This window comes from Botryllus schlosseri, chromosome 1 (genome assembly GCF_051294905.1).
Source record: "Botryllus schlosseri isolate E-star chromosome 1, Bs_hap1, whole genome shotgun sequence".
NCBI classification, from domain to species: Eukaryota; Metazoa; Chordata; class Ascidiacea; order Stolidobranchia; family Styelidae; genus Botryllus; species Botryllus schlosseri.
This window is the reverse complement of record NC_137236.1, coordinates 20522680-20545871: the sequence shown is the minus strand read 5'-3', so window position 1 is coordinate 20545871 and position 23192 is coordinate 20522680. Positions and strand designations below refer to the sequence as shown.

At 40.8% G+C, this 23192-nt stretch overlaps 1 long non-coding RNA gene across 3 annotated transcripts in view; it reads right to left on the bottom strand.

The window, feature by feature from the left end:
- Positions 1–237: 237 nt before the first annotated feature.
- Positions 238–23192, bottom strand: part of LOC145445049 (uncharacterized) — a 199089-nt gene continuing 176134 nt past the window's right edge. The window contains exons 2-4 of one of the 3 annotated variants that reach the window (XR_013916868.1): positions 2793–2918; positions 1349–1492; positions 238–413 (exon numbers count right to left, since the gene is read on the bottom strand). This is a non-coding gene — a long non-coding RNA (uncharacterized LOC145445049). Of the gene's footprint in view, positions 414–1306; positions 1493–2792; positions 2919–23192 lie in introns of all 3 variants that reach the window. The other 2 variants (XR_013916870.1, XR_013916869.1) reach the window with 2 other exon arrangements.

Sequence of the window (23192 nt, the reverse complement as noted above, 5' to 3'; positions counted from 1 at the left end):
AGATATTAGATCTCGGCAGGTCGTAGAAAGGGGGATTTTGTGTCGACTCAATTCAACGTCTTTTCCATGTCCTTCAATAATGTAAATATTATGCAGATGCTACAGCCTTTAAACATGGTGAGTAGAATGTAGATCCTACGTTAGAAGAAGAAGATCCTGATATAATAACCTGTTTTCTACCACTATGGGCTTAACCTGATCACGGCTGCGTACACACACCACATTATTTACTACATATTAATCACATTTGTGATAATTTAATTTCAAACGAATTGGCAATAATGCCGTTGTAAAAAATAAAACGAACAAACGAACGAATGTCTTTAGAAAGAAAGTGAAGAGTCCTTATCATCAGGTTTCATCTTCTGATGAGCCAGTTAAATAACCAGCATGCGGCCTTTTTTCTCAACACCCTGCAGAAATAAAATGAAAATGATGATTAATAGCTAAGACATTCGTACTGCGAAAATGGCAGAGGTAGCGACTAACGAATGACTCCTACATTTTTTTCGCCCATACTTACTAAAATGGATTCGATTCTGAACTATTTCCACTCAAGTTTTCAAGTTTTATTATTATATTTTTTAATATTATATGACTAGAGAACTGACTTCAATCGTCACTTCTACTTGATTATCAAGATCAACGATGACTACTTCAGCACTCTTTGAAAACAGCCACTAACACAAAAAGAATTCTTGACTAAAATTTCTTCACATTCCGTCCAAAATGATCAATTCAACAATCCAAATGAATCAGTTATTTGGCAGCTAGTTGGAGAGATATATACTCAAGTCTAGAAAGTGGAATGATACTCTGCCTGGAAAGCTGAAGACCTAACAATATTGTGTACAGAGAACAAAACATTTGAGTGGCGGCACTGGTATAGACTGGTATAGATTATTAGAATTGACAGCAAGATAACCAGCAAGACATTAAAATGAGAATTAGTGCAGTTTCTTAGGCTGTAGTGATACTCAGCCAGTAATTGACCTAGCAGAGAGCAAAACGTTGTAAATAAAGCGAGCGAAACCTCCGACAAATGATACGATAAAACATTAGAATCGACAGTCTTACTAGAAGCAGAATAACAATTATGAGGGGTTAGAGAACAGAAGCCCGGGAAGTGACCATCAGAAATTACTGCATACTGGCCGAACAAATCCATGACCACTAACAAATGGTCTTTCAATAGTCAATATTGATACCAAATGACACCACCCCTATTTCATAGCAACATTAAGCAAATACAGCGCTGGAGTCAACCTTATATAAGCCCTAACCAAACGCCCATTAGTTTTCCCACCTACTACTTCGCGGATGGAAATACGCATTAAAGCGAACGGACGCGACTTATCACACTCTTGCTATTTCTGCTCCTTTTTTCTCTTCGTTCCTCTTCTCTGTCGCTTCCGCTTGAGGAGAGAAACAGTCGGCCGCGTTTACGGATCGTGAATTCCCGGTGGGTGATTCTTCCTCGAATGGTCAGCACCTTGAAAATTGAGAACAATGTGGTTGCAAAATGCATGACAATTTGAAAGTTACATCATTCTAATTATTCCAGTTATGGCCGTGAATCGTTACAAGTGCGGTAACCATAAGAATTATTACTATACTTCAACTACAAATACAATACATTGTATAAAATGATTACCAATTCTTTTACGTTGATCGAGTCCCAAATAGATGAAATATGTCAAAGAATTTGCTAAATTTTTGTATAATTTGACAGATTCCGAAATCTTCTCAAAGTGCACCTTTCAAAAATTTGATATCAAGACTCCCAACATTTTACAATTCGAAGTTGGATGGCTTTACCAATACAAGCAAACAGTTTGTATCGCAATTGACAATTATGTAGAGAACTCTGCGAGACATATGAGTAGGCCTACCCAAAAACGTTTCTCTCACATGGACATTAGGGCTCTTAAAATATGACTTTTTTTCTCAAATCGTTCTGGCTACTTGATAATATTGTTAGGTTACCTAATTTAAGCCAAAACACAAAATTTGGTTCAATTCCAGCCAGTAACCGCTTTGCTACAGGAGAAGAAAGTTTCTATTTATTATATAAAAATAAATAGGTAATAAAAATTTGAAAATTTTCTGTTCACCCCATGAAAGTGTTAGGCTGTCTATAGAAACGATGCTCACCAAATTTGGTTCAATTCCAACCAGTGGAAGCGGAGATATTGCCGTCGAAAAATTTGGATTTGAATAAAATAGTATTTACGGTGACCGATTCTTTGTTTACTTATTAAAGTTGTGCTCACCGTAAGTACTATTTTATTAAAATCCAGATTTTTCGACAGCAATTACTCCGCTTCAACTGGTTGGAATTGAACCAAATTTGGTGAGCATCGTTTCTATAGACAGCCTAACACTTTCATGGGGTTAACAGAAAATCTTCAAATTTTTTATTATTCATTTTTATATAATAAATAGGAACTTTCTTCTCTTGTAGCAAAGCGGATACTGGCTGGATTTGAACCATATTTTGTTTGTAGGCTTAAATTAGGTAACCTAACAATTTTATCAAGTAGCCAGTACGATTTGAGAAAAAAAGTCATTTTTGAAGAGCCCTACTGTTCATGACCGTCCATGATTAGAGTTGCATCTCAAAGATGCTAAAATAAGCCTAAATATAATCCAAGCAATACGATCGTCCACTTTGACTGACTGAATTTCTAAAAACACCTTGATAGCTTCCACATCTTACGTTTATATATACTGTCTGCTATCGGCACAACAAAGTAGGCCTATTTAAAAATACCAAAACAGATTCAACATACCACATCTCTTGCAAAGGCTTTTGCTTTCATTCAATTTTCCATCAAACTTCTTTAAATCCTCCTTTGTGGTGAGTTGCTTTGGAATTCTTCTAGGATCAATTCCGATATTGTTTTATCATATACAATCTATGGCGGAATAAAAGTTTCGGATAAGTTCTAAAACGAACACAATTTTCCACACAAAAGTGAATTGCCACACGAAATGCCAAATGCTACGGTCTCATTTTACAAGGTATGGCGAGGAAACGTAGTGGTACGTTCCATTATAGCTAAACACCAATGAATTGCGGGTTCGAGCGTGACACGTCGACTCCATAATTCCTACCGAAGTGTTGGCCGTTTATCTAGGCTCCTCCTCGCCATCTGATTCGCATAGCCATGTCTTAAAAAGCCTAGGAGTGGGCCGTGCTGTAAGTGGGCAGATGGTTGCCGATGCACCCGGCACTTGGTGAATTCGGCCGCACAAACTCGGCACTTGGTGAATTCGGCCCTCGGGAAATTTTGAAATGAAGTGTATTTACAGCTATTAATATGAATTATCAAACTAATAATAGTATTATCAAGTGATTCGTCAATCTTGTAAGGAGGTCAGGGCATCCGTAGATCGCGCAGTCACGGCGTGATTAGATCACGGATTGCGTAGCCACGGGAAATAACACAGCGCTCATATACCGACCACGCGCGGTCTGCTTGGAATCGATGGCGTGAGTCACGGGCCTGTGTCGTGTAAGTTTTGAGAAGATGGATCTTGGCGTTGTATGTGAGATCAAAACTGTGGAACATCAAGAGGCGCTTCTTCGTTTATCGATCACGACAAGCCAGTGTTCCTCATCAACAAATGTTTCGCATGATCACGTCAAAATAAATTATTTTTTGCCTTTGGAGAGACGATTCCACTCTGGGATTAGGGTGTCTCGATAACACGGTTGAAGGATCCCAAGATTACGAGATCTACCACGAGCCACGACACGTTTAAATTTCCTTTTTGATACTGTTCATTCATACTAAATGCATTTCTAATGCGAAGGTGTTCTAGTGCCAATTCCTCCAAGGGCCGAGTTCACCAAGTGAAGAGCGTAGCGTTATTTCCCGCAATTACGCAATCTGTGATCTAATCACGCCGTGACTGTGTGATCTACGCATGCCCTGACCGCCGTACAACATTGACAACCACTCAAAGTGCCAAGTTCACCGGCAAACATTCCAGTAACCAATCATGGTGACCGGTACCGCTACGAGATCTACCACGGCCGAATTCACCAAGTGCCGAGTTTGTGCGGCCGAATTCACCAAGTGCCGAGTTCACTGGTAATCGGGCAGATACGGAATAATAATAATCAGAGAGAACCAGTGCTCCCCATGATACCGATCAACAATGTTCCCATTGAACATGTCACTATGTAACGTGTTTCACATGATATCGAGCTGTGCTTCCCCTAAACCTGATATTTTTTCTGCGCAGGAGACCCTGGTTCGATTCTCGCCAGTACCCTCTTTCTGTGAGTCGCTGTCGGGAAATCCGGTGATGGGCAACGAGATTTAAGCGAACGTAAAGCAGCATGGATGAGTCTGAATGACGATAGCCAAGAGAATTTGTTTTATATTCACTGAACACTGTGTGAAAGTGGTTTTTGCCCGTATTTTGCATAGTTATTATATGCGGTGAAGATATTATACATTAGGGTCATATTGGAAGTACTGTACCTCGTATCAGTTATTGGTTCTCAGAAGACCTAAAACGTGACAGTTCGGTCTTGCTCACATCATCGCTAGTCAGGTAGAGGTAGATGACAGGGCTATAATGACTCGAGTCAGACTTGAGTCGCGATTTTCTTGTGAATTTTTCTGGAGATTTAAGCGAATGAAGAGCAGCAAGGATTAGAGTCTGAATGAAGATTCTAAATAGCGCATATATGTGATATCAACTATTTATCAAAATCGCGTGTGATTTGCCAAATCCAGTTCAATCGCAGTTGCGAAGTAGTGCTAATAAAATCGGCATTGTATAAGGCAACAATAAAGTGCACTGCTTTGCTTAGTCTTGATGGCAGGTTCTCCCAAAAGATACTTCCGATGTGTTCAGCGACATTTGTTTTATAGCAGCACGCCAGCAGACAGTATATCCTGATCCTTGCGGGCCCCGGCTGCTTCAGTCATATCTTCATCCAAAATCAGGCTCTACAACAGACAAATAGTACTGCTTAAACCAGTGGTTCCCAACCTTTTTGACCTCGTGGCACACTTCGAAAATTAAAAATAGTTCGCGGCACACTAGCACAGTGGTTCCGAACTCTTTTGGCTTATACGGCACAGGCAACTACCAAACACATTTCCACGCAGATAGTGTAATAGCACATGTGAGGATAGTATACCTCAATAGTCTTACTGGCAGCCATCCGCAGTTCAATTGTAGTTCCAACAAATCGGGATAAGAAACCTCAGCGGAGGGGAAATTTGTAACTGATATAATTTGATCAACTTTACTTCTCAATTCTCGAATTTGTCGCCTGCAAGTAGGGCTGGGCAAAATCGAGTACCTGAGTGATTCGATTCTGAATCACGTATTTCGCTTCGAGTCGAGTCGAGTATTCGAGTATCACTCATTATGACGTCACAACAGAATGCACTGTGTCAACGTTCAAATATGTACCTTTTATGCCACCACAAGGAACATAATGCCTGTTTTCGGTCACATTAAAGATAATTTTGTATTTTTTTCGACCATACAGACTTCATTCCATTTCTTGGCAATGTTGTAGGATGATGAAAACACTTCGGAAATGTGTTATTTCCAGTAACGTTCGTAGCTTTGTACTATGTCTCGTATGTTGCGACACAGCCAATCAAGGTTTCAAGCCTTCCTGAGTGGAAAATAGTACCAAAACTATAATTATCGTTAGTAAATTAACTTTGAGTTGCGAGGAGCGTATAATTTCAATACTCGAAAAAATCATATTTTACTACTCGACTCGAATCATTAAAATTAATACTCGATTCAGATTCGAGTACTCGAATCATTGTGCCCAGCCCTACCTGCAACATAACATTGCGCACTGAGCCTTCATTTTAACTGCAGTGCTGGCACGCTACCTAACAATCGAGATGCGAATGGCAATGTTGGCAATTCTAATTTTTAAAGGCGAACATCACTTTCAAATGAGTTCATTTCTCGATGGTGAGAATGCCTTCCTAGGTGTTCGAGGTTTATGTAGGCTCCTACTCGTCCTACGATCTGCAAAAGCAGTGTCTTACAAAAAGTGGGCCGTGCTATAAGTTGGCATCTCAGGAATCAAAATATCTAATATCGGCATGGTGTAAAATGATCATCGATGACGAAGACATGGCAAGAATACGACTACAAATAGAAGCATAAAAAGGTCATCATCGACATGCGTCATGTCCCTGTTCTGCCTCCGGTTGTCATGGGGGTGACAAGTAAAAGGCGAACACTTCGGCCACACCTCAATATCACGGTCCAATTACCCGAGTTTAGTTATCACCGTCCTAAATGCTACTGATGCTACTATGTGGGCAAACTAGCATATCGCACCCATTGACGGTGGAGGCCCCAGTTTGATTCATGGAAGTGCAGTAGCACGTAACAAAGCGTTGCAGATTTATTAGATTATCCGCCCCTATACGTTGCTGTGCTCAGAGCGTCTTTACAATAAAAAGTCCAGAGAAAGACTCAATCCATGACCTAATGGGGATGCCAGATTGAAATACTAGATTGAGATACCGTAACTACGGTCGCCTCGGCATCCTTCTATCTGTTCATTGCATCGGATTGTGCTTCGCGGGTCTTGAGCGGGTAAATTCAATACAAAAACCAACAATGACACACTCAAAATTGAGATTTTTGTTATACTTCGACATAGTTTACCACATTTGCTCGCGGCACACCTAAGCAGTCCAATTGGCACACTAGTGTGCCGCGGCACACCGGTTGGGAACCACTGGCTTAAACTAACAAATACTCTTACCAGAATATAAACCAATCGCTTTACTTCAAATGCATAAATTTAAGTACATATGATCAGAGTTGAGTACCGTAATACGACTACGTTACCGATGGATTTCTGCGTAATTCTGACGATATCATTCTAAATGCTTTGTACAGGATTGACATCTAGCATAGGTGAATCTCTGATGACTTCTACAACAAATTTCCGAAACGTTACAACCAGAAATCAACAGTAACAAGTTACCCCGAGAATACGGCCCGCCGTTTCGTAATGAGTTCCAATCTGCAGTGCAGCACTGCTTGGAAAGAATGCGACATTTCTCCGATATGAAGTATCCTACGTCGTATTAGTTTATTGTCACGCCATAAAACTGGTGCGAATGCAGTCGACTAGTTGCATTATTGATAACTAGCATCCGTAGGTTAGTCATCTGTAGTTTAATTCACCGGAAGACATTTTACGCCAAGACAACAAACCTGAATAGTGTTTTGGACACAATGATGAAAGCTGATTTTGTCTCACAAACTGTATCACGGACAGTTAGCCTACCTCAGATATCACTAGAAGCAGAGCATCAATATGGCGATGTCTTGTATATCTGCCATGTTTGCACATTAAGTCGAGAAGGTATGCTTGCACTTGCAGTGTATGAACTGAGAAATGAAATAGCAACTTTCCTTGAATATACAAACATCGCCGGACTCTTTGGCAAGCTTATCATACGCCTAAAACCGTCGATACGAAGATATTATATAATCGCCATTTCCCCATTTACACATGTACTTGACCCTAATTGAATCGATGCTATATTGGTAAATAAGAAAAAAGACCAGGCGCCCAGATATACGTTCTGATTTTCTGAATTCTAAATTATGTGCACCCATATTCGTTTACAAAACCATTCATGATAGGTAATCGGAGCGCGGAATTGGCGGGTGTGTTGGTGTGTGCCTGCAAATTGGAATTCATTTCTGCGCAGATTCGTTTCTCTATCAAGGCCATTGACATTAATCGGAAAATGCAGAAATACAGCTTAAACACCGATATAATGAGAAAACAATTGTCGCGACGAAAGTTACTCAATACGGTGTTACACTCAAAACCGATTAGTGGCGATACTGATTAGATTACAGACTACACGCTTTCTCATTTGAGATCATCCATATTTCTTGTTATCTACTTGATATATTCGTACTCCGAAATTATCGCACGAAGTCATTTCTCAGTCTCCCTATCATTATTTACGTGATGCATCACAAGATTATGGGTGGCACAAATTCTGATTTTATTCGATTCGTTCGAACCTTCTACATTCCGATAAACTTGATTGCAGGATGTTCTCGGATCGATAACAACATTATCGAAAATTAAACTATTAGGCATTACATAGACAGTGGATTTCTATTGGTAGGATCGCGGCATGCGTCCGGAAGTGGAATTAATTCTAGCCCAAGGGTGGCCAACCCGCGGCCGTACAACGAAATTTGTGCGGCCGTCAACACGTAATTCAATTAGCATGTGTTGGCGGCCGTCGACATGCAGATTGAATTTACGAATTGACCAATGTACTCCCAAAACGCTAAAATTAGTTCTAAAGAAGCAAAACCAATGTAACCGTGATTACTTTTGAAATGTAATCGTTATCGACTACTTCCTGATTTTACTGTAATCGGAATCGCAATCGGAATCGATTACATTCATGAATTAATCACCCCATGTCTGACTACGAATAACTTGAGATTACGTGGGATTAAAATCGCAATCAAATAATATGAGAGTGTCTTTTCTAGCTTTCAGAGCTTGGACAAACGTATCAGGCTTATATCGCAACACTGCAATGTGTGGCCATAAAAAACGGTGCACAGTTATTTTTAGTACCATCCGCATTAGTCCTAAATAGACATAATAGAATATCTGAGGAAAGTATCTAAACGTGTACCCTCAGAATTGAAACTGCGATACCTCTCTACACTCGAAATCGCATTTACGAAATCGCTCATTACTAGGGCAAGTTTGTCCAACTTTTGCGACTTTTTTATACAGAAATCGAAACCGCGATATCTCTCTACGCCCGAAATCACATTTTATCTTAATTAGTTAGTGATGATGTCATCCCCTTCGCATCCCCTATGGAAACGAAGTCCAACTGTGAGCGAGGCGGTGTTTCTGATGATGCAGCATTTCTTGCAAAATTGCTCGGCGATTGCATTGAGTTGAATGCCACGGTGCGCTAGAATCCACACACGTGAGATAGTGTGACCTCGTGTTGTTTCAATTGGTACATCATCATTGGTTTATTAGCAATTTTATCAGTTCAATGCACCACAAAAATGCGATACAATGAAAAGAAAGGAAGATGTCGAAGCGACTAGGAGTTGTCTATGGAATCGGACACCCACCTTGGCCTAGGCGATGTAAAGAGGAGGCATGCACACTGAATGAAAGTAAAGAAGATAGTATAGAAAAAAGAAGCGACAAGAAATAGGGCGGCATGTCATGGGAAGCGAGATCGATAAGTCAGTCGTGGTCCGGTAATCCTAAGGATGGACTGTATTTATTTAGTAGTAATTGCTTGTATTTCGACTTGAATGTGGACAAGCTCGTCGACTGCCGGATGGCCAGCGGGATACTGTTCCGCACATCAGGTCCGGCATATTTGATAAAGGGATGATCTTTTCCGTCGATCATATGATATTTGGACGACGTGGACGCGCGTGTGTTGTACTTGTGCGCTTTTGATTCAGGGGTAAAGAAGTCATTGAGGTATTCGGGGCAACGACCGCAGTGAAACTGATACATAAACTTGGCGATTTCTAGTTTCCGCATATCTTCTATGTTTAGGACATTTTCTCGGTCATCTCGGTAATGAGAAGAGGAGCTGCGAAATTGAAATTCGCTAGACATGTTAATGCGCTCAAACAACCACTGAGTATTGCCATCTTCTGATGGTATTATTCAGCATCAAAGATAAAGCATCTGAAGTAGCTATTAGTTCGGATAAGAATACTAAAAATAGGAAGTCTGTAGATCCATCTGTGAAATTCGGAGTATAGCTATGCTATGAAGAGAATATATATGATTTAATGATATTGATTTTCTGATATCGGTTGGAGGGTGGATGTATTTTACGTATTGAGTGGCACAAGAAAAGATCCATATTTGCTGTTAAAATTGTCCAATGTCTGTCTCCAAATATTGCTGCCGCCAATAATACATAGTAGCTTAGTATGTGCAATTGTCAATATCATTGACCGAATGTCATCATGAATTCGAGAAAATATACACGCTAGGCGCTACCAGATAACTGTAACGCACGGAAACATAAAAACTGGTTTAAACGTTAGTCGCGAAAGGGCGTCAGGTGTATCGCGCAATGGAATTTGTATGAAATGGGTCGTGAACTGAAAAAGAGGTTGAGAAGCACTGGCTTAGTAAACTGTATGTTTATTCCCGATTGCTTTCGAGTATATCATTAGCCAGATTATCCTGTTGGGTTCTAAGACTGTAACGATACTTTTAGCATTTCAAAGCATGTCTATTTCTCAAAGGCTTGTCATTGCATTCGGCTATTGCGGGCCAAATGAGAAGTAGGAAATACGCTTTTCTATTGAGACTTTAAAACAGTGGTTCTCAAACTTTTTTAGGCACGCCTTTCTTTATGATAGTGACAAATTTCGCCCCCTCCCTCTATCATGATATCACAAATTATTAATAAGTACTAAGTAGCCTACAACCAGAATGCTAGCAATGCCAAACGATTTCTTATTTTGTTAACCCATTCTTTGGTCTAGACGCGATGCTTTACTAAAATCTCCGCAGAAGATGCTGCATCAATTAATGTTGTTATCATATCTCTTCAATCTTCATTCAGACTCTAATCCTTGCTGCTCTTCATTCGCTTAAATCTCCAGAAAAATTCACAAGAAAATCGCGACTCAAGTCTGACTCGAGTCATTATAGCCCTGTCATCTACCTCTACCTGACTAGCGATGATGTGAGCAAGACCGAACTGTCACGTTTTAGGTCTTCTGAGAACCAATAACTGATACGAGGTACAGTACTTCCAATATGACCCTAATGTATAATATCTTCACCGCATATAATAACTATGCAAAATACGGGCAAAAACCACTTTCACACAGTGTTCAGTGAATATAAAACAAATTCTCTTGGCTATCGTCATTCAGACTCATCCATGCTGCTTTACGTTCGCTTAAATCTCGTTGCCCATCACCGGATTTCCCGACAGCGACTCACAGAAAGAGGGTACTGGCGAGAATCGAACCAGGGTCTCCTGCGCAGAAAAAATATCAGGTTTAGGGGAAGCACAGCTCGATATCATGTAAAACACGTTACATAGTGACATGTTCAATGGGAACATTGTTGATCGGTATCATGGGGAGCACTGGTTCTCTCCGATCGTATAACGAAGAAGCGCCAACTGTTTTAGTGGACATATCAAATCAGATGTTGGAAAGTTCATGTAAAATAGCCCAAAATATTATCTTACTGTGACCATATTCCATCAATATGGTCTGGCTAGCCAAATTCTCTGGCCAACATAATCAAGCTGCGTTTGGTTTCAACGATTAATAATCTTGTCACTGGATTCGAGGTATAATTGCACTCAAATATCAAATTTTGCTCCATTAATCAACACCAAGTTGAAAATTTCCATTCTTGCACCAACTTTTATAAAATCATGAATCAGTGTTCTACAGGAATGTATCTATATGACTTATATATACCTAGAAAATTCAAGCATAAATATTATGATATACCGTAGGTATAGGTACCGGTAATTCAGATGTTTGAAGCGAATTATAGTGGTCTAATTTCACTAAATTAGAGCGAAATGCCAGCAATATAATTGTAATCTAATTCGGAAAAACGGTTTAGCTCTAATTCTAACCCGGAAAAGCTGAAACTTTTCTATAGTTGTCTACACCTGTTTTGCAGAAAGTCAAACAGCTCTAGGCGTCATATACTACAGGCAATTCGAAATACCCCATAAGCTATATGCTACTGCATATATACCTTTAACCCGCTACCTCAGTCAGTCACAATTCCTATATATTTACGGCATTTACCATACAGAAAGAGCGAACTATGCCTGGCTGCGACCTGTTGCGCTTCAAATCTTTGTATGGCGCGATGACGTAAAATTTGAATCGCCGAAATATTCTAGAAGTCACGCATCGATAATCATATTCCTAAACGTACAACATATCACTTATTTAGTTATTCTCTGAATAAAACTATTAACCATACTCGTTGAACATGCGAGATTACCGAAAGAGCGAATATATATATAATGAAGATCATATATATCAGAGGAAAACAAAGCTATTCGACCTTAGAGCAACAACACGAATATACAACACCGGTGACATCCTCACGCAATAAAACGAAGGGAGAACATTGTTTTCTAATGGATAGAACGAAGCTACCGCATGAGATCGAACAAAACCGGATAGAATTCATCGTGATTGAATGTACCGACAAAGTCATCCTTTCTACGTATTTTAGTCGTACCCACGAGAGATAGAAAATTTGCATTATTAGGTTAACTACCGGATATAACGAAGCCTAATGCATGAGATGGAACAACACCGAGTATGAATTTATTCTGATTGAATATAACCACAAGACCATCCTACTACGTATTTTAGACATTCCCTCGACACTTAGAAAATCAGAACCTAATCGAGATGATCCCGGATGATCCTTTTACGGTTTTGTGTTTGCTGGGATGTTGCATACCGAGGTTCGGCGCTCATGCATGAAAATTGAACATTGAAAATACGACTGCTCTACTGTTAAACCCCCAAAAACATGGTTAGTCGGAAAAGGTAGCGCCAAAGAGGAAAATATTCTTAATTTCGCGAAGGCCTGCTGTTGAATTCAGTGAACTCAGCAGATATGGTTGTTGCATATATAATAGCATCTTATGAAATACGTCGGAACCGGAGCTACCCCTCAAATAACTGGCTCCAGCTCCGGCTCCGGCTCCGGCTGAATTTTATATAGAGCTCCTGCTCCGGCTCCAGCTCCGGTAAAAATGCACGGCTCCGGGCCTCCGGCCTCCGGCTCCGGCTCCAAAGCCCTGTATGAACGAGTGCCGAAAATCCATTTCACAAATAAAGGTGGTGGCCAATGTTATAATATCGCGTGACGCTTCCAACGGCACATTTGGGTATGATGACAACAAATATAACACCAAACTTGACAAACATTTTTTTAAAGGACATATAGCGTCAAGCCTGGTCACTTCTATCTTGCAAATTATCTTGAAGTTATTACGGTAAAATTGGTTGAGTATATCAAAGGAGAAAATGGATTTTTGTAAACATTTCGAAGTCACCGTGAACCTTACTCATCCAACTTCTTTCGCACAATCCCCAACAAAGCATCTCTAAACAGCAAAATGTCTGTATCAGTAGGCTAGTGGCAATTTAGCAATTTGCATGAGTCTGCACAGTACGATATTTCATCTCAGATGGCCATTCTATTGATGTGAGCCCTGGCGTTTTACTATTAAATAAGCGAAACTGCGCTGCGCGGACCCCCGGTTGAGGACCACTATTATAGACAGATATTGGAAGCTGAACACATGTTAAGTGCACTCCATTCTACACCAAAAGCAATCAAAAAGTCCATTGCCGACAGTTAAATGACGAGGAAAAATATTTGCTTTTGACATCACAAAAGGAATAAAATTTACAAGCTGCATACACCTGTAATGAACATTGAGTATGATATTGCAACATTCGGTAATCCTGTTCTGAAGCATAAACTTGCCTCTTTGTTGTGATAGCTAGTCACATGTTCACAGGGATGTGGATCTGGCACACCGCAGTACATGCCATCTGAGTGGTACACACTATAAAAATTATGGTACACCATAGAGCAGAGGTCTCAAACACGCGGCGCGAGATCATTTTTTGCGCGACGGCCCGCGACGGCCTTTTGGATTTCGAAGTATTCGACAATATTTAACTACCATTTTGTAATTTGAGGACTTAATATTCGCTATTAAACTACTCCAGAAGCCAGAAACTACTCATCAAACTTCACTATTTCATCACCTTCAATAGTTAAGACTCAGTGAAAGATTACCTATTTTACGTGACATTACTTGTTTATGATGGCAAACATCACCCGTTGATGATTCGTACTGAAAATTGTGATTAGGACTTGGGCACGACATTTTGTAGAATTACTCGAACTCGGACTCATTGGGTGATAAAATATAAATGGCTCGAGTTGAGTTGCTTCGAAAGATACAGTCAGAGAAGGAGTTTTGTGACGCGGAACGCCGTGACTTGGTACAACCACAGACGTAACAAACTATCAAATTGGTATGGAAAATAGAGAAATATCAAAAGGTCGTAGCTTGCGTTTCGTAGCTTATTTAGATATCTATAAGTAGGTCGGTATGGCAACCATTGGCATTATGTTGCTCTGATGTATAGTTGGTTACATCCTGCGTCATATTGAGTATCTTTATCCATGTTATAATCGCCAATTAAATGTGGCCAGTATAAAGTAGTCGTAGCCTACGCTTTACAGCTGTAACACAAATGGAAAATGGCCATGGCACAGTAATTTTTATATTCAAGTTGTTATTGAAATGTTCAAATATTCGAAGGTAAATCAAAAGCGGATTTAATTTGACTTTAATAATGACATGATCAATAGCCTAGTTATCCGAGTGTACCCGAGACCAGGAGTAGGCTGTACTGCTCCAACGCTCTGATATCAGATCAATCTTTGTAAAATTCTGAAATTCTACATATAATTGCGGCACGTCAAATGTCCGCTATAGCTGCAAAATTATAACGCGACAACTTTTACGTTGTCCTGATGCATTTGTAGCTTGTACTCTCGCATGGTCTCTACCACTATTTTTTTTACAAAAACTCAAATATCTAAAAATGTTATTTATTCGTGCCAGGGGTGAATTCACAATAGTAAATCACATTGTTACGATGCGAGTGGAATGTCAGTCTGCAAGGTCCCGTCAAATAATGTCTACTTGGAAACACATTGAATTTCCCTATTATTGGTGCTGCGGCCCGCGACGCCATCAATAAGTAGGAAATTGGCCCGCGAGCACGTTTGAGTTTGAGACCTCTGCCATAGAGTGTATACGATACATCCGATTGAAGAGCCCTGCTATAGTTGACATATGTGCGTTTTCCACGGTTGAGTGAGCCTCTCACTCTCATACAAATGAGCCTATATGCATGCCGTGAGCTTGGTTCTATTCAAGTGTTCCAGCTTTTTGTGCTTTCGGGGGTAAGGGGTGGTAGACGTGAACCGAGTTCAGACTATATCCCAGTGGTTCCCAACCTTTTTCGACTCATCGGCCGCTTTTCCAGCTCCACACCAATAATCGCCCCCGAATATTGAGAACCGAAAAATGGGCATACAAACTGTCATCGCCGGCGAGTTGACAAAAAAAGATCTACTTTTCGGCTCGACCCCGAAATTCCACTTTTACAGCTGAATTTTCGTGACTTGACTAGGAAAAGGGTCATTTCTCAGACATGACTCCAATTTAGCCGTTTTAACGCGCTGTCGCCCCCCTATCGCGCCCTTCTTTTTTTCGTCCCCCATGACCGCCAAATCGCCCACGTTGATAACCACTTTGTAGGACGTTCGTCAAATATCCACATTTTTCGTGCTTTCGCTAAATATGCCGACGATGTATTTCATAGATTGAGTGGTTGCTATAATTAATGTAGAACAGTGGTCGGGAACCTATGGCTCGCCAGCCATTATGGCTCTTTAGGGTATATAAGATATGGCTCTTTGCCAAATATTTATTTTTGTACTGAATTGAGCAATATTGCAGAGGCCAGAATAATTATTCTCGTGGCAGTATGAACAATTAAACACGTACTTGAGAGGTAAAGAATATGCCGTCTTCAGGTTTAGGGGGCTCCAGCCCCCTCTTTCGAAAATCCTCAACGACCAATATCAATCGTGAATTCTATTTACCCGAGTCGAAATCGTGGATTGCGCGATACGTTGATTAATCAAAGAGCATAGCAGACATGACAGCGCCCATATCACAACGCAGTTTTGAAATAAACATTGTCTTCCTGATCCGCGGCGCGAAATGAACTGCGGTGGACGTGACATTCACTAGTGAGCTCGGATCCCTCTTTTCAAAATTCTCATATTTAAGTTACTGTCGCGCCGGAGACCAATATCACTTGCAAATTCCATGTACCCGACTCGAAATCTTGGATTGCCCGATACGTTGAATAACCAAAGGGAATATAGCAGACATGACAGCGCCCCTATCACAACGCAGTTTTGAAATACACATTGTCTTCCTAATCTACGGCGCGAAATGAACTGCGGTGGACGTGACATTCACAATTACAAACTCGAATTACAAACAACGCCATAGCCATCCATCCACGTTCTTGATTAGTAAGTAGCTCTGTAGTACTGGCGATAAAATGTATGCGGGCAGAGCCACGTTATGTCACCGCCTAATACTTTGAGAATTGAGAATTCGATCAGTATTTAGACGTTCGGAATCAGTGTGACAGTTACATTCGATTAATATTTGTTATAGTAAATTATAAGCTATTCACGACGGAATGCGTTATCAATAGTGAGGCTTGGCCCGCCTGTGCCTTATCTTTTGTGGCGAGCTTTATTTTCGAACCATAAAAATACCAGTTTATTCTGAGAAAATGTGGCACACTCGACGAATCCCATGTATAGTGAGTTCGAATTAGTGCTACCGTGACGTCACGAATTTTCCATTGTGACGTAATAGATGATTTGAATGTATGGCTCTTTGGGAGTTAAAATGAAAAAAATAGATCTAATATGGCTGTTCGGACAGAAAAGGTTCCCGACCACTGATGTAGAATGTAGAGTTTATGTTTCATGCGTCTCCTTTTGTATTGCGAAATCTCATTTAACGGTAACATCATACTATAGAAAAGGGTTTTATCGACAAAATGTTTCGCAATAGGTATTGTATCTTGCAGTACACTGCGCATCAAAATATAGAATCACACAGCATATACAGTGGTGTTCAATGAATAGTCGGTTCTGGCGTTTTGCAATTATTGATAGCCGTGGATATAAGTGTAACAAACTCAGACAGTTGCATCGATATGAAAACTGTCCGTTCCCCTTTATCTTCGACCCAATTTGCTGGCAATTTACTTGCCACTTGTAGCACACAATGCAAGTTAAGAATTCCTGCTTGACTTAGAGAAGAGCTAAGACACGCGGCCCGCGACGGTATATTTAGTGGCCTTCGACCTTATTTGAGATTTCGGAAAACGCTTAGAAAAAGATTTAGAAATGCGGAAATATATATCGGTTCAAAAATATTGTTGATGTTGCTCAAAGCAACAACATCACTTGTTCTCACTAGCTGATATGGCTTCCACGATAGTTCGCTTTCATTCGCACAACATTGGCGCTTATCACCTACAAGGTCATTTGCACCCAGAACCGTAATTTCAGTAATGTCTTGATCTGTTGCTGCCATCTTTCTAGAGTCCAGCCCTCTCTTCCTCTAGGCTTATCAAGGCGCTGCATTTACAGCGGGATCGCCAATGAGGAGCCCAGATGAACCTCCGACACATAGAAACATGGTAGAGCCTCGACTCGAACCAACAACCGTTTGTATCGTGACTGCAGGGTTTAATCAACTGCACCACCCGCTTCCCCCTTCCAAGGTAGTAATAGCATTATATGGCTGAATAATTAGCTAATATGAATGAGCATATTGGTATGATGTCCAATGGCCCCGACACTGCCATGACCGAGACGCTTAGAAACCGACTTGGTTTAGCAGCTCAAAACCAAACTATTACAGACTTTTAACCAAGTTACTTCTTACGCATTATTCCCAATTACGCCCAAATAGCGTATAATTCCACACTGCATTTCGTGACCCCCGCTTCTGTGATTTATGCCCTCAAGGAGTGATTGCAAATCCAATCAGGATCCTCTGCACTTAAAGGTTGATCAATTTATGAATCCGGCAATTGGAAAGTGCACTGCGATACTTGTTTCCCTGGAATCCGAAATGGATCTTGATGTCGCAAATTACAAATTCTATAACGAGTGCTTCGTTTGCCGCAATTTTATATGCGCAGAAATATCTATGACTAAAATAAATGACCAATTCCGGCCTTTTATTCCGATCGTCCAGGTTTTTAGCAGTGGCTCTTTAACAGTGTTCCACGGAACACTAGGGCTTCCGTGATTCAATCTCAGGGGTTCCACGAATGTCAAAACACTAGAGCGGACATGACCAATTTGAAGGATTGGATATCCGAATTGCATATCCGGACGGATTTCCTCATTTTCTGCCGGAGCCGGATCAGTACTTTTCACTAAGAATTGGACAGACTTACCCTCTTCCAATCTTGAATCAATGATTTAAGTGAAACGTTCATGAGTATAAACCACACGTTAAGTCAAAATTAGCACAATCACTTCAGATTAATGCGGAGTGGATCGACAAATTCTCTGGTCCGGCTCCGAATCGGCCCCTGTCGTATCAAGAAAAGTAGTTATCTGACACCAATCAAGCTGCAGCTAAAAAAGAAAAAGTCCGGCAGGATATCCAATCTGGCTCCCGTCCATGCTCTGCCATACACGGTACGGTGGTCCCGTGAATTTATAAATATGGCGGGTGTACTTTCGCACTGGCTTGGCGGGTACTTGCGTGTGGTTGGTTGGTTGGTTGGTGGTTATTTAGTTACAAAGGTATGCTTATCAACAAAGTTCCTAACAGGATAAAAAGTTACTGATCTGGCTCCCATCCGGCTCCGGCCGTATCAGAAAAAGTACTGATCCGACCCCGATCGGGCTCCGTCCATGCTCCGCACTACTTCAGATAACGGTTACGCTTGATCTTAGACTTTTTATTTTCCTGGTTTTCCTGCATTGTTTCAATCAATATTCAATACCATCATGTGAGTATATCATTATTAGCGGAGTTTTTTGGACCGGATCACGTTCATTTCTAGAATCAGGCCTAGGAGTCAGACCCGAGTCGGACCAGAGCGTTAAAAACAGGATCCGCACTACAAGACACACGTCCAACTGATGCATACACTCACGTATGTATGATTTGTGATGATGATTCCGTCTTGGCCATTCTTAGTTGCAAGCAATAATAGGCCCGAACACCAGTCGAATTGTGCCTGTTGCGGTGAAACGTCGTGCAGAAGCGTACGCAAGAAAGGTCTTGTTTCCAAATCGAAACCCCAACCACCTGAATAGCCACTTTCCAAGAAGAAGCCTCGTATTTCTGAACTGGCATGTGAATATGAACATCAAAAGTCACACTGAAATTAAAAAATATTCATCATGTTTTCGTTTTGTTTGAAAATTGTACGTTTTTCTTTTCTTTCCGTTAACGATCTGTTAATGTGCAGCTCATTTTGTGCACCCGTGTTCTTCAGTGATGTAAAAGTCTGGTATATTGTGATGAATTTTGTTTTTATGACTCCGTGAAAATGCGGTGTTCCACCAAGCTTGCAAATTAGCAAAGGTGTTTCGCGTGATAGAAAAGCAAATGTTAAAAACCGCCGTTTTCAATGTGTCGCATGCTAAAATGTCTGCCACGGAACATGTACCTCTTGCACGAAGATACGATCGGTCTCGCACCATTTACAGGGTTGTAATGACTCGAGTCATGACTCGACTCGAGTCCGACTCGAGTCACGATTTTCTAATGACTCGACTTGACTCGAGTCATTTTTTCAAAATACGGAAATGAGTCGACTCGACTCGAGTCAATCTGTGTATTGACTCGACTTGGACTCGAGTCATTGCGTATGACTCGAACCAAGTCATTGACTCGAGACTCAGACGGCCAAGACCGACATTTCATTGTAATTCCGAAGCCAACACACTATTGGGATTTCGTCTGTTGGTACTGGTACTTGAAAATGCGACCAGAAACTGCTAAGAGTGAGGAAAATTGGTATATATTAAAAGCAAACCGTTCGATATCACCAAACAGAGTTATAATAAGTGGGTTTACCAAGACTTTAACCGGAAGCTTAGCAGTGAACACGGTGATTTGGACTCGGACTCGAGTCATAATTCCATGACTCGGACTCGCCCCTCTGCTAACTGACTTGGACTCGGACTTGACTCGGTGGTGAGTTTAAATGACTCGACTTGACTCGAGTCAAAACTATAAAAGTGAGATTGACTTGCGACTCGGAGCATTGTGACTTGGTTACAACCCTGACCATTTATATCGACGATGGCAGTGGTAACGTTTAAAGGTCACTGTTCATAAAACTGAATCGGCTTTAGTGTTTCACAGTTAACGCGATGTCTGATCGTGACGTGTAAACACTCGGTAGCAAGACCCTCTTTCCGTTGTGGAAACATATAGCGCAACGCAGAGAAATTATTTGCACAGCTATGTTAGACTCGCCCAGTGCATCGATGATTGTCAACGTGGATATTGAAAATCGTTGATGAAGGGAATAGTGACCTGACTTGTCGATAGTCACTCCTGACCAACAGTTCAAACAAATTGCCTTTGATTCCCGCACAAGCCACCAAGTCCTCGCTCAATAAACATATGAAATTCGAGTGCCATTTATGCAGCCGAATATATTATAATAATATTTTTATTGGTACACAGTGGTGCGTATCGCTTTTTTCAAGTGTGGATCATGTTCTTCAAATCTTTACTTTTTTCGTAGTCATGGGTATGGTTTTCATTCTCTTCCTCCAGTCAATCTTCAGTCTCTCACTAGCATGCGCCTCCATCGTGGACTCAGCTGCCGACTTCTAGCAGGGCTCACCTTCATTGTTGGGCTCTTCAATGCACTACCGCAGTAGTGAGTTTGGCGATAAGGATGCCAGAGAAACCTCCGGCACGTAGAAGTTGGTCAGAGTCTCGATTCGAACCCACTTTCATTGGTGTCGTGACTGCAGTGCGTAACCAACTGCACCACTCGATTCCCTAGCCGAATATTATAGCATCGCAGCTGTATAGCATACAGCTGTAGGTAAATTGGAACGTAAATTGCCAAAAATAGGTAATCCGTTTCAGACAGTTTCCGTCTATTAATAACTTCATCAGATCAGAGCACCACAGGATTGCGATACAATGAAAAGATGTGGTGGTGTCGAAACGATTTGGAGTAGTCTTTGAAATCAGACACGCATATGGGACTAGAGACGATGAGAATAAGGACCTTGCACACTGATTTAAGAATAGAGTAATAGATAATGAGATAAAAAGACAAGCGATAGAAATGAGGTGGCATGTATCGGTAGGCGAGGTCGATGTATCACATCGTGTTTAAGTAACCCCGAGCCCAGACTTGCAACAGCAACCGCAAAATATGGACCCAACCAGCAAACAAGAAATGTCATCACGGACAGGTTCTGCCAATATCGTTTTATTTATTCTGTTGATGCATTAACATTCCACACCGATGTTGAAATATAATGTTTCAAAGCTTCTAAGCAAGCCGACCGCATGACAACGGTGTAATAATATTGATCATAAACCAAAATGACGACGTGTTTCGACCAATGGTTTCTTAAACCAAGTCGCCAGCGCCCCTGGGGGCGATTTGCAATTGCAAGGGGGTTAGTTGTATAGTAGGCGTATACAACTCTGTATTCCTTTGATAACCAATAGGAATACAAAGTTGTATACGCCTACTATAGAACTATAGTTATATATATATATTCCTGGTGTTTCGTCAAAGTTTACTTTTGTAGGGACTTCGTCAAATATCCCAATTTTTGTCGCTTCGCAAAATATGCCGACGTTGTATTTCAAAGTTTGAGTGGTTGCTACAATTCATGTAGAATGAATATTTAATGTTTCATGCGTCTCCTTTTATATTTTGAAGTCTCAATTAACATAGGGTTACCGTACTCCTTTAAGAGGATTTGTCATCCTTTTTCGGGTTTTTGAAAATGTCCTCCGAGGACGCCTAAATGTCATCCTCTTTGAGATTTTGTCATATTTTTGCGAAATTTTGGTCAAATTCATAGCAAAATTAGACTGAGATGCCGCAAATCAGCACCGAATTGACGCTCAGACGGGTATTTCGGGAGCTGAGTGGAAAGTTGACCTTTTTATAGTCAACCGACCACGAAGTGGAAAAAAATTCCCTTTGAAAAGTTTGAAAAGTGTTCTCCTTTCTCGTTTCCAAAATATGATAGCCCTAATTTAACAGTATACCATCACAATATAGAAAAGGATTTTCCCGACAAAATGTTTCGCCCTAGATATTGTATCTTGCAGCACACTGCGAATCGAAATCTGGAAGCTTACAGCACACAACGGTGTTCTATACCAGTGCTCTTCAACCGGGGTTGTCGTACACCCTAAGGTGTACCAGAATTTGCAAAGGGTGTACCCCTCGGACGGGGTGTACAGGGGTGTACCAGATCCGAATTACAATGAGACGATGGCTAGCTATCACAAAGGCAGGGTTATGGGTCAACGCAGGTTGACGCACAGGTTAATGAGCAATATGGTACGATGTTATCTCAAGTGTAATACTGTACACCGCTTGATTGTGATGTCATAAGCAAATATTTCGCCTATTCATTTAGCCGTCGGCAATAGACCAATGGTTCCGTTTGGTGTTGGATAGTATGCAGTTAACAAACAAAACATGTGTTCAGCTACAGTCATTTGTCTTTTAGTGATTTTTGTGGAAATCGCCGCGATAGCTCAGACTTTTGAATCTGTACTTCCTACCCGACGTTAATAAATACCACAATGCACATAAATGAAGTGACGTAGCCAGCCAGGGTCGAAACAGCTTCTATGTTGAAATCGAAACCCTTTTGTTTTAAAATGCCGATTGTATGTCCAATATTTCGCCATACATTTGCAATTTAGTATTTTGTTATTAGTGATGTAAATTAGCGACAATAGACTGTGTATAGCAGCATACGATGTGAGGTTACTGACATCTCTTACAGCCCATGTGCTACTATCGAATGTGTGTGGGGCAGGCCTGATACGCAGTAGGCTGGTGTGCCTGCTATCATCGCTGATCTGAATTACCACTTCTGCAGCAGTAGCTTTACCTACTCTCTCCCCAATACTGTTACATTTAGGTTGATTATCGTTCGTAATATCATGCTGTTTTTGCTCTGACACAAAATTAATTATATTTTGCGTGGTGGGGGCTGCGAATAGACTGTGTGACCAAATAGTATTTTATTCAAATCTAATTTTTGGACGGCAATAACTCCGCTTCTACTGGTCGGAATCAAACCAAATTTGAAGAACATCATTTTTATAGACAACCTAATACTTTCATGGGGTGAACAGAAAAATTTAAAATTTTTCGTTATTTATTTTTATATAATAAATAGAAACTTCCTTCTCCCGTAGCAAGGTGGCTACTGGTTGGAATTGAACCAAATTTTGTGT